This window comes from Theropithecus gelada, chromosome 12 (genome assembly GCF_003255815.1).
Source record: "Theropithecus gelada isolate Dixy chromosome 12, Tgel_1.0, whole genome shotgun sequence".
Lineage (NCBI taxonomy): Eukaryota > Metazoa > Chordata > Mammalia > Primates > Cercopithecidae > Theropithecus > Theropithecus gelada.
In genome coordinates, this window is record NC_037680.1 from 16,260,163 (window position 1) to 16,269,440 (window position 9,278).

The 9,278-nt window shown below is 39.3% G+C and overlaps 1 long non-coding RNA gene across 1 annotated transcript; it reads left to right on the forward strand.

Annotated features, from left to right (window-relative positions):
* The first annotated feature begins 3,999 nt into the window (after nucleotides 1–3,999).
* On the forward strand, nucleotides 4,000–8,009 carry LOC112635814. Its single transcript, XR_003122096.1, has 3 exons — nucleotides 4,000–4,036; nucleotides 6,240–6,325; nucleotides 7,581–8,009. It is a non-coding gene; the product is annotated as an uncharacterized LOC112635814 (long non-coding RNA).
* Nucleotides 8,010–9,278: the final 1,269 nt, after the last annotated feature.

The following is a 9,278-nucleotide window of genomic DNA, read 5'->3' on the forward strand; positions in this document are numbered from 1 at the left end:
AAAGGAAGTACCATAATGGAAATAACAAAATAGTTCCAGAAAGGAGGACACTACTTGGAGTCCCTGGAATCTTAGCCAAACATCATGAACTTTTCTATTCACTAATTCCAGGCTCAAAGATTAGCTTTTGGCTACTTAAGTCACTCTCTTCCTCTCATTATCTGAATACAGTGAAAGCAGAGCAGGATGGTGATTAGGACTATGGTCCTGGACAGTCAACGAATATTGTGAAGATACTGGGAATCATGTCATAAGCACCAAGTGAGAAGAGAGTGGCCAAAAAACAAGTTTGAGAGAGTCTGCCTATCACAAATATCACGCAGCTCACAAATTTGTGAATGGTGTTTGAGTGAAAAGGGAGATAGGAGAATTTGAAAAAACTGGCCTTTCTACCGTATAACATTCTACCATAAAACACTTCACATTTAAATTGTGTGTTATAGTCAGAGTGTTTCCAAAACCACAAAACCATGATATCCTAAATCCCCTGCAGAATTCTGAGGGTTAGCCTAGGAAGTAATAATCAAGTCCATTTTCTCACTAACAAAAACAAGGCAGTAAGAGGTTTAATGACTTACCCAAAGGAGCAAAGCTAGTGAGGTGAAGAGATCCTGAATCCAGTTTTCTGTGCTGTACGGCTAACTCCATCTCCACAATGTCTCCATTTCTGTTGCTTTTCTCGGCCAAAACCACGGCTCTCAAACTTGTCTACACCTTGAAATCACCTGGAGAGTTTTAATACTGATGCCCCGGATCTACTCTTGGAGACTCAGATTTAATTGGCATGACATGCAACCTAGATTGGATTTTCTGAAAGCTGCAAGATGATTCTAATGGAGCAAAGTTTGACAACCACAGTCACCAAACAAATTCTTCCTTCACAAAGATAACTGAGGATTTAGTAATTCCCGTATCAACCAACATATGCCATTCCAAATCAACTGGTGAGGTTAGCAGGGGTGGGTGGTCTGACTTAGAGAGATAACTCTGTTAAGCAAGGATAGGGTTAATAAGAGTTAACTGGTAAGTAAAAGCAGATTTATGGAGATTCAGTGTTCAGAGTAAGAGCCAGGGTAAAAGAGCTAAAAAAGTGAAGAGATAAACCAGGAGTAGAAATAAAGGTTGGCATGTGGATGCATGGTGAGTAGATAGGGCATGGTACTACCTGGGGAAGGGCATTTAAGTAAACTTGCATGTGCCCTCAAAGCCAGTCAGGTTCAGTGAACCAACTGTGCATGGATAGCAAGGACAGAACCAGAGAAAAATGTCCAAAGCATTGGTGAGATGTCTTCAGCCAAAGGCAGAACTGGCATTTTCAGGTACTCACATATAGAGTGAACACTGAACTCTCTGCAAACAGGGAGCCTTCTACCCTTCTCCCCATCCCCAGCTCTTCTCACTTTTAAAGTGAATCAGAGAAGTCAAATATTTGAATGAATGCATTCAGAAAAGCACTTTTTAGTGCTAGATTGGTGCTCAAAATACTCTTCTTCCTACATTAAAAAAAAAGAATAATATAAACACAGTGCTAGCAAAAAAAATGTTGAAATAGCCTTATAGAAATATGTCTTAGTTTGAAGGATAAAGGAAGTGTGGTACATATACACCATGGAATACTATGCAGCCATAAAAAGAAAGAAGATCATGTCCTTTCCAGGGAGTTTGATGGAGCTGAAAGCCATTATCCTCAACAAACTAATGCAGAAACAGAAAATCAAACACTGCATGTTTTCACTTTTAAGTGGGAACTGAATGATAAAAACACATGGATACATGGCGGGAAACAACATACACTGGGGCCTGCCAGTGTGGGGAGGGAGAACAACAGGAAGAATAGTTAATGGATGCTGGGCTTAATACCTAGGTGATGGGGCTGGGTATGGTGGCTCATGCCTTTAATCCCAGCACTTTGGGAGGCCAAGGCGGGTGGATCATTTGAGGTCAAGAGTTCGAGACTAGCCTGGCCAACATGTTGAAACCTTGTCTCCACCAAAAATACAAAAATTAGCTGGGTGTGGTGGTGTGCGCCTATAATCCCAGCTGCTTAGGGGGCTGAGATAGAATTGCTTGAACCTGGGAGGCAGAGGTTTCAGTGAGCCGAGATTGCGCCACTGCACTCCAGCCTGGGTGACAGAGTGAGATGCTGTCTCAGAAAAAAAAAAAAAAAAAAAAAAGAAAAAAAAAACCTAGGTGATGGGATGATCTGGGCAGCAAACCCCCATGGCAAAATGGCAAACATTTACCTATGTAACACACCTACACATCCTGCACACGTACCTCTGAACTTAAAATGAAAATTGAAGATAAAGGAATAAAATAAAAGAAATATATCTTAGTTTGTTAGAGCTGGTATATCAACATATAAGTTGAATAGGTGGCCTGCAAATAGCAGAAATGTATTTCTTACAGTTCTGGAGGCAGGAAAGTCCAAGATCAAGGCTAGTTAGGACACACTCCTGATTTATAGAAACCGTACTTTCTAGCTATGTCCTTCCTCACATGGTAGAAGGAGCCTGGTAGCTCTCTGAATCCCTTTATAAGGGCAATAATCCTATTCATGAGGGCTTTACCCTCATGACCTAATCACCTCCCAAAGGCCCCATCTCCTAACACCATCGCCCTGGGGGTTAGAATTTTAACATGAATTTCAGGGTACACAAACATTCAGACTATAACAGAATTATGTTTCAGGAACAAAGGGATTGTGAACTGAAAACGAACTGTCATGTTTAACACTAACTCTATGGAGATGGCATTATAAGTTTCAAACTAACTTTCAAATAAACTTTTGGTTCCATTGCCATGACTTTCTTAAGAACAGGGTCTGTGTCTTACTCATCATTGTACCACTTGGGCTTTGCACAGAGCACACTTATGTTGAATTGTTCAAAGGTGGACTTGTTTATAAGTTGTGACTGCCTCTTCTTAACACAGGAATAAGTAATGCCCCTCTCAAATATTTTCGTGCACCTTTTTCCCCTCTTTTATTTTGAAATAAAGTAAATTGAAGACTAAGTGTTTTATTCATCAAATATAAATTCAAGCACTGGAAGGCAAGTCTAAAGACCTCTTGCTTTCTTGGCATTATGATTTCTGGATGGGAGGAGGTTTCCATCCATCTTCAGTCCAAGGCACCCACAGGCAATATTCTGAGGCTCCCCCTTCTATTTAATGTATTGGTTCTTGTACTGGTTTTATCTATGACATAGTGCCCTTCATCCAATTTCTCTCTTTCCTTTTTCCTCACCCTGTTTTATCGAGGTGCAGCCCTTTTTATCTGCTCACAAAAGGGAACTCCTAAGTGCTGGTTTGTGATCAAGAAGCAGCAAAGCTATCATCTCTCTAAATATATTTTTATATTTTGCTTGGGGTTGTCACTATAAATAAGAAAAAGTATTGCTGATAGGGCTTTTCATGTGTGTACTCTCTTTCTCTCTCCATCCTCATTCACTTCATCATCCTTAGGCCCCCAGAGCTGTGTCACCACCCTGAAACAAATGGGGGAAAGCAACCAATTACATTAAAATGCAATATAAATAGAGGGAACAGGCAACGTTTAATGTGGATTTCCTGAACAACTGTTCCCATTCTGGGGGCTGGTCAAGCAAAGGAAACAGATAAGGAAGCCATTGGCTGTCATTTCGCTTGAACTATTGTGAGGATCTCAGGACCTAGGGAAAGAATCCTCCTGAGTCTTTCCTCCTTCATAATAGTTTCATTTTTGTCCTTGTCATTCATTTGCAAGAATACAGAGACTGATGTAAGGCATCTCTGGAATAGTCTTAGGAAAATTATTCTGGGAACAGGATCAATGAAGAGGACTGTGAAAATGAACATGGAGACTTGAATCCCCTGTGCTTTCTAGAAATGGAAGGACAGAAAAATATAGCAATAGTCTTATGCAAAAATTGTCATACACATGCCAACCTCTTAAAACAGACAATGCCACCAAGCATCAAGGTGACCTTAGAACCTAAGAATGTGGAAAGAAGAAGTCACACATTTGGCAGGCTACCCAGACCCATGTGGAGCAGAGGTGGTAAATCTGTCACATGTTGCAATCTCCCTGGTTGTGTCCGTGGTAGATACTGTTAATGAATCACAACTTTCTCTCCCCCTCAGCCCAAATTTAGCTTTAAAATCTATTTTAACACAGTATGCCAGACACATTGCCCATCAAATGCCACCAGTATTCCAGAAGAAATCTATCTGCTATCCATGATCAAGGCTATTGCAAAACTTCTGTCTATTAATTCAGGTCAGAGGAAGTGTGATCTAGGCTTGATTCAAGCCAGCAAGCTACCTGCCTTTTGAATCTGAGCCTTCTTCTTCTGCTCTAAGTAGTCACATTCCTTACCATGATGGCCCATCATGGGTCTTTTCTTTCTCTCACCATCACATCCTTTTAACTTGCTTTCTACTCTTCCCTGTTACCTTCTGCCTCCACAGTATCCAGACAAGATTCAGCAGGGGCTGCTTTGTTGAGAAGGGAATGGAATGGATTTGAAGATGATGTTGGGGGAGAGCTACCATTTTTCCCTTAGGTGGAATAAGGGAGGAACAGTGAATGGTTTCATGTTCTGTGTTTCTAACACAGTTGCATATGTTCTTTATTGTACTCAAATTGCACATGTTCACCCTCATCCCACATAAGAAGCTCAGGGTCATCTTTGAGACTCAGCTATCTCAAGCTACACCCGAGTGTGCAGTGTGCCTTTAAATGTTCCATTCTGCTAATGGAGATATGCAAGAAAAGTCCCCAGGTACCCTAATTACCATTCTGCTCAGCTGCTATGATATCTATTTCTCATTTTTAGGTTATCTGTGGAAATCACCAAACTAATAATAGCCATTCTAATGACATCTACAAATACTTTGCCCACAAATAATAAACTGCTAGGCACTGCAAAGATAATAATTGAGCTTCACTATTTTTAGACAAAGCCTGCAAACCTGCCTTGATAGTTATCATATCCATAATGCTGACTTACACATATTTTTTAGATATGCTTTATGGTGTATGCTACCTCCTCTAATACAAAGAACACCACAAAAGTTTGATCACAGTGTCTGAAAATTGATCTCTGAAGATTAGGTCTAATCAAATTATATTTGTCCACACTAATGCAAATAAATTTTAGCATTGATCATTTAAAATAATTTTTAATTATGATAAAAAACTCTCTGAGTCATACTTATTTTCATAGTGGATATTGTATTTATCGAACTACTAAAATAAGCTTATTTACCCCAAAACCTATCCATACACTGGGGGACAAAGAGTGCTAGCAGCTCACAAGTGCTTGGGGGATGTTTTCTAAGATTTTTGATTTTCAGAAGATTCTTTCCTTCAAATGTGATTTTAAAAATAAAGATAATTGAGAATAGGAGAAATAGAAGAAAGTGGTTCAATCTCCAGATCAGGCATATGACTCAGGGTAAGTGGGATTGGCAACTATTTTCAGCTGTTAGGAGTTCTGAAATTCTTGCCTATTTCAAACTTGCTTCTCAAATTTCCCACTCATTCAGGACAACTCTCTTTTCCGGGAAGAGGCACTCATTAAACAGTCACTGTTTTATTATCTCCTGATGAATGGCAAGGTTGGAGGGAATGGGACTTCTGTCAGGTAAACCTTGATAAGGGGGAAGCATCCTCTTTAACCAGCTTTGTAAATACTTTAGGGACATCTTGAAGTCATGGGAACCACATTTTTCCTTGAAAAATTTTATATTACCAGAACATTTTCACAAGCCAGATTTCTAGCTTAGCCATATCCTCTGTGGAAGTTCAGCTCCTCACCTCGTCACTTCCCCACTAACATCCTCCCCCAGTCGCTAAGTGCTAAGCTAGATCCTACACACAGCCTCCACCAGTGCCTAGTTTTACTTTGAAGCTACCTTCACCCATCTCCTTTTTCCTCATGGTCTTGAACAAGCAGCTGGTCTTTTCCTATTTCATAGCTCATAATCCTTGCTGCGATGCTCACTGCACTGCCATCTCCTAGTAAAAGAACATCCTCTCAGCATTCTTCAAGCAATGGTGACTGACGCCACTTGAAGGCAATGACATGAAGCCCATCAGATTCCACAATTTTTAAAAAAGAAAAATCTGGTTTTTAGTTAGCCAGAGGGAAAGCATTAACAACATAGCTGTGCCTTGAGCTACATGCAGCAGGACAGACTCCTAGCAGACTTAACTGACTTACAAACACAAACGAAAAACATTTTGAAAGTTTCAGAAACACTGGTGGCATGGAGGGAGTGCAAGACCCTGAAGAGAATATGCTGAGGTTCTGAAGTGTGCAGGTGGGGCTTAATGAGCTAGGTAAGGCTTAATGTTCATTTGACCTCACTGGCACTGGCCAACTGGTGCCTAGGAATCTTGAGTTTACCACTACTACGTGACTTCCCTGGGTATAGAATCAAGTTTTCTTCCTGAAAAATATGAGACTCCTCCTGAGCTCCTGAAATAACTTTAATTTCTACAGTGTCCACAAGAAAAGAATATTGATAAAAGGTCTTCTAGGTTTATTGTAATAAGTGAACCAATTCAATAATTAGTCTCTGAGAACCTCTGTGAGCCTAAATCCTGTTTCTGTTTGGCTTCGTAAAAGATAGGTAGATGGCTGGGCATGGTGGCTCACGCCTGTAATCCCAGCATGTTGGGAGGCCTAGGCAGGCAGATCACGAGGTCAGGAGTTCGAGACCATTCTGGCCAATATAGTGAAACCCCATCTCTACTAAAAATACAAAACTTAGCCTGGTGTGGTGGCACGTGCCTGTAGTCCCAGCTACTTGGGAACTGAGGCAAGAGAATCACTGGAACCTGGGAGGCGGAGGTTGCAGTGAACCAAGATTGCACGCCACTGCACTCCAGCTTGGGCAACAGAGCAAGACTTCATCTCAAAAACAAACAAACAAAAAAAGATAGGTAGATGTAGATTTCTATATCTGCTTCTGGGCTCAATCTGCTGTATGTTGTTTTATGAAAATATGTGAAGGAAATGTGGCCTCAGACCAATATGTAGATGGAAAAGTAAGAAGAATTCTAATGGCTTTTCAGATGATTGTAGATATTCTTTTTTGATAGTATACCAAAACTCAACTAGTAGTAGTGTCTTAAAGGTTAGTTGTGTGTGGAATTTGAAACCATATCAATAAGCTTTTCTTACTCTGTTATATTACAATTCATTAGCCCATTTGGTATTTTGAATGTTTCTTTTAACCAAGCATAATTTCATAACATCAGGGTGTCTTGGAAAATATTGGTTCACTGAATTATGCAGGTTTTTAAAATATTGACACATTTCATTTTACAACATCAAAAAATCACATTTATTATTAATACCACCAATTTCATTAGAGAACACTTTAAATATTATGAAGCTAGTAAGCTCATGGTGATGGAAATAAGTTTTCCAAAATTCAAATTTTCCCTTGAAAGTTTGGATTTTACCGCTGGCAAAAAATACCATCACTCATTTTCCTAGAAATGAAAGACTCATGTTGTTCATTTTTATGGCAAATCCTAAAAGCTTAACTCTGAATTCGTATAGTTTGTCTCTCTTTTATACTTTCAGATAAAACTGACATTCCATAAGAGAAATGAGTAGTTCAACCTGAAACTCAAATAATTGCGCAAGTATTTTTCTTCAAGATAGTCATCACACTTTGTTATGGAGCAGAAATACAGCTCTTCCTGCTTCCTTCTCATTTTGTCGCCCAGAATATTTGTCATAGTTAATTATATGTGTCTACTCGAAGGGTGTTTTTGGATGACTCCACTCTCTCTCATGTCTTCTGAAAAATAAAAGGAATCAGAAATTTCTAGAAACCAAGAACCAAATGAATGAAGTCAATATTATGCCCTAAGGCAAGCTTTCCCCTACATGCTTAGAGGTAGCTCAAGGGGTGTGAATGCCTCTCCAGGTCCAGTCTCTTGGTGCCACAGAAGGGTCAGCATTGACTCTTACTCTGCGCAATTTGCTTCAACACAGTGGGGCCTTGTTAAAAAAGAGCAAGAATGTCTGCAATTCCAGATCTCATTTCGTGCATAGTTGGCGGTGCATAAGCAATTTATCAGATTCCAAAATATATTTTTAAAAAGTCGATGAGGCTGAGGTCCTTTATGATTGTTGTGGATCCACATCAGGAAGAGAAACCCTTTAAGGAGAAGAATATGATATTTTCATTTGCATAAAAACAATAAAACTCCTTCAGCAGCAATTTCCCCAATATAAAAAGTGAGAACACAGCACCTTGGTGACACAGACATCTGTTACTTAAACAGATGCCACCTTCTAAACTCACTCAAGCAACCCTCTGCTCAACCAGAGACCCCAAACCAAAATTCAGTTCGTGAATAGAGCAATATGTGCAAAGGGTGCTTTGAATAACGATTGGTTTTACCTCCCAGCATCATTATGAATTTGCTTGACTTTTGTGTGTTGTTACTTTAGCAAAATCTCCTCCACCATTTCTCTCAGTAATGTCTTTCTTCTAACTTAACCTCCACAATCTGCAAAATCAAATGGTTCCTTCTAAGATTTATTGCTGATTAGCATTAACCCTTCAAAAGCTAAACCATGGCTTTTGTTTGTTTCTTTCTTTCTTTTTGCACATGCACTTTAATGACTTCACAGGACAAGGCTCCAACACTATTTAGGAGAGAAATGAAAGTTAGTTCCTTTTTTTATTTTTTATTTTTTTCTAGTGGCACAAAGGGTCCCTGCTAATGTTTTCCAGTGAAGCAATACTTCCCTAGCCTGAGACTGATAAGCGCCTTCAGAAGTTAGGCTTACACTTCTAAATCAGCAGTTCATGAAAGGCATTACGAAAAACTATTATACTGCTATAATGGATGACAGCACAGTTGTATATGTTACACCTTGAAGTAAGCAGTCGGATTTTCCATCACTTGATAACCTTGAAACTCCTACAATATCAAATTGCTATCATGAATATTGTGCAGGAGCAGAAATAACTCAGGAAGCCGCCTTTGTGAATAATAATCAGAAAACTGCAACATTTTTACTGAGAAAATGGATCTGAGGCACTGGTGTATTGACAAGCTTTCTAACAGGAAACTAAGGTAGACATTACAAGTACATTCGCATTGAGCTATGCATCAATCCATCATTCAGCATTAGATTTGTAAGTTCTAATTAGTTAAAAATATTATTAGCAAAGAATTATGTGGTACATTAAAATTTCCAGGATATAGGGTAAGGAGAGCCCACATGTTATTTTGTAGCTGAAAACAATAAATAAAAATATTT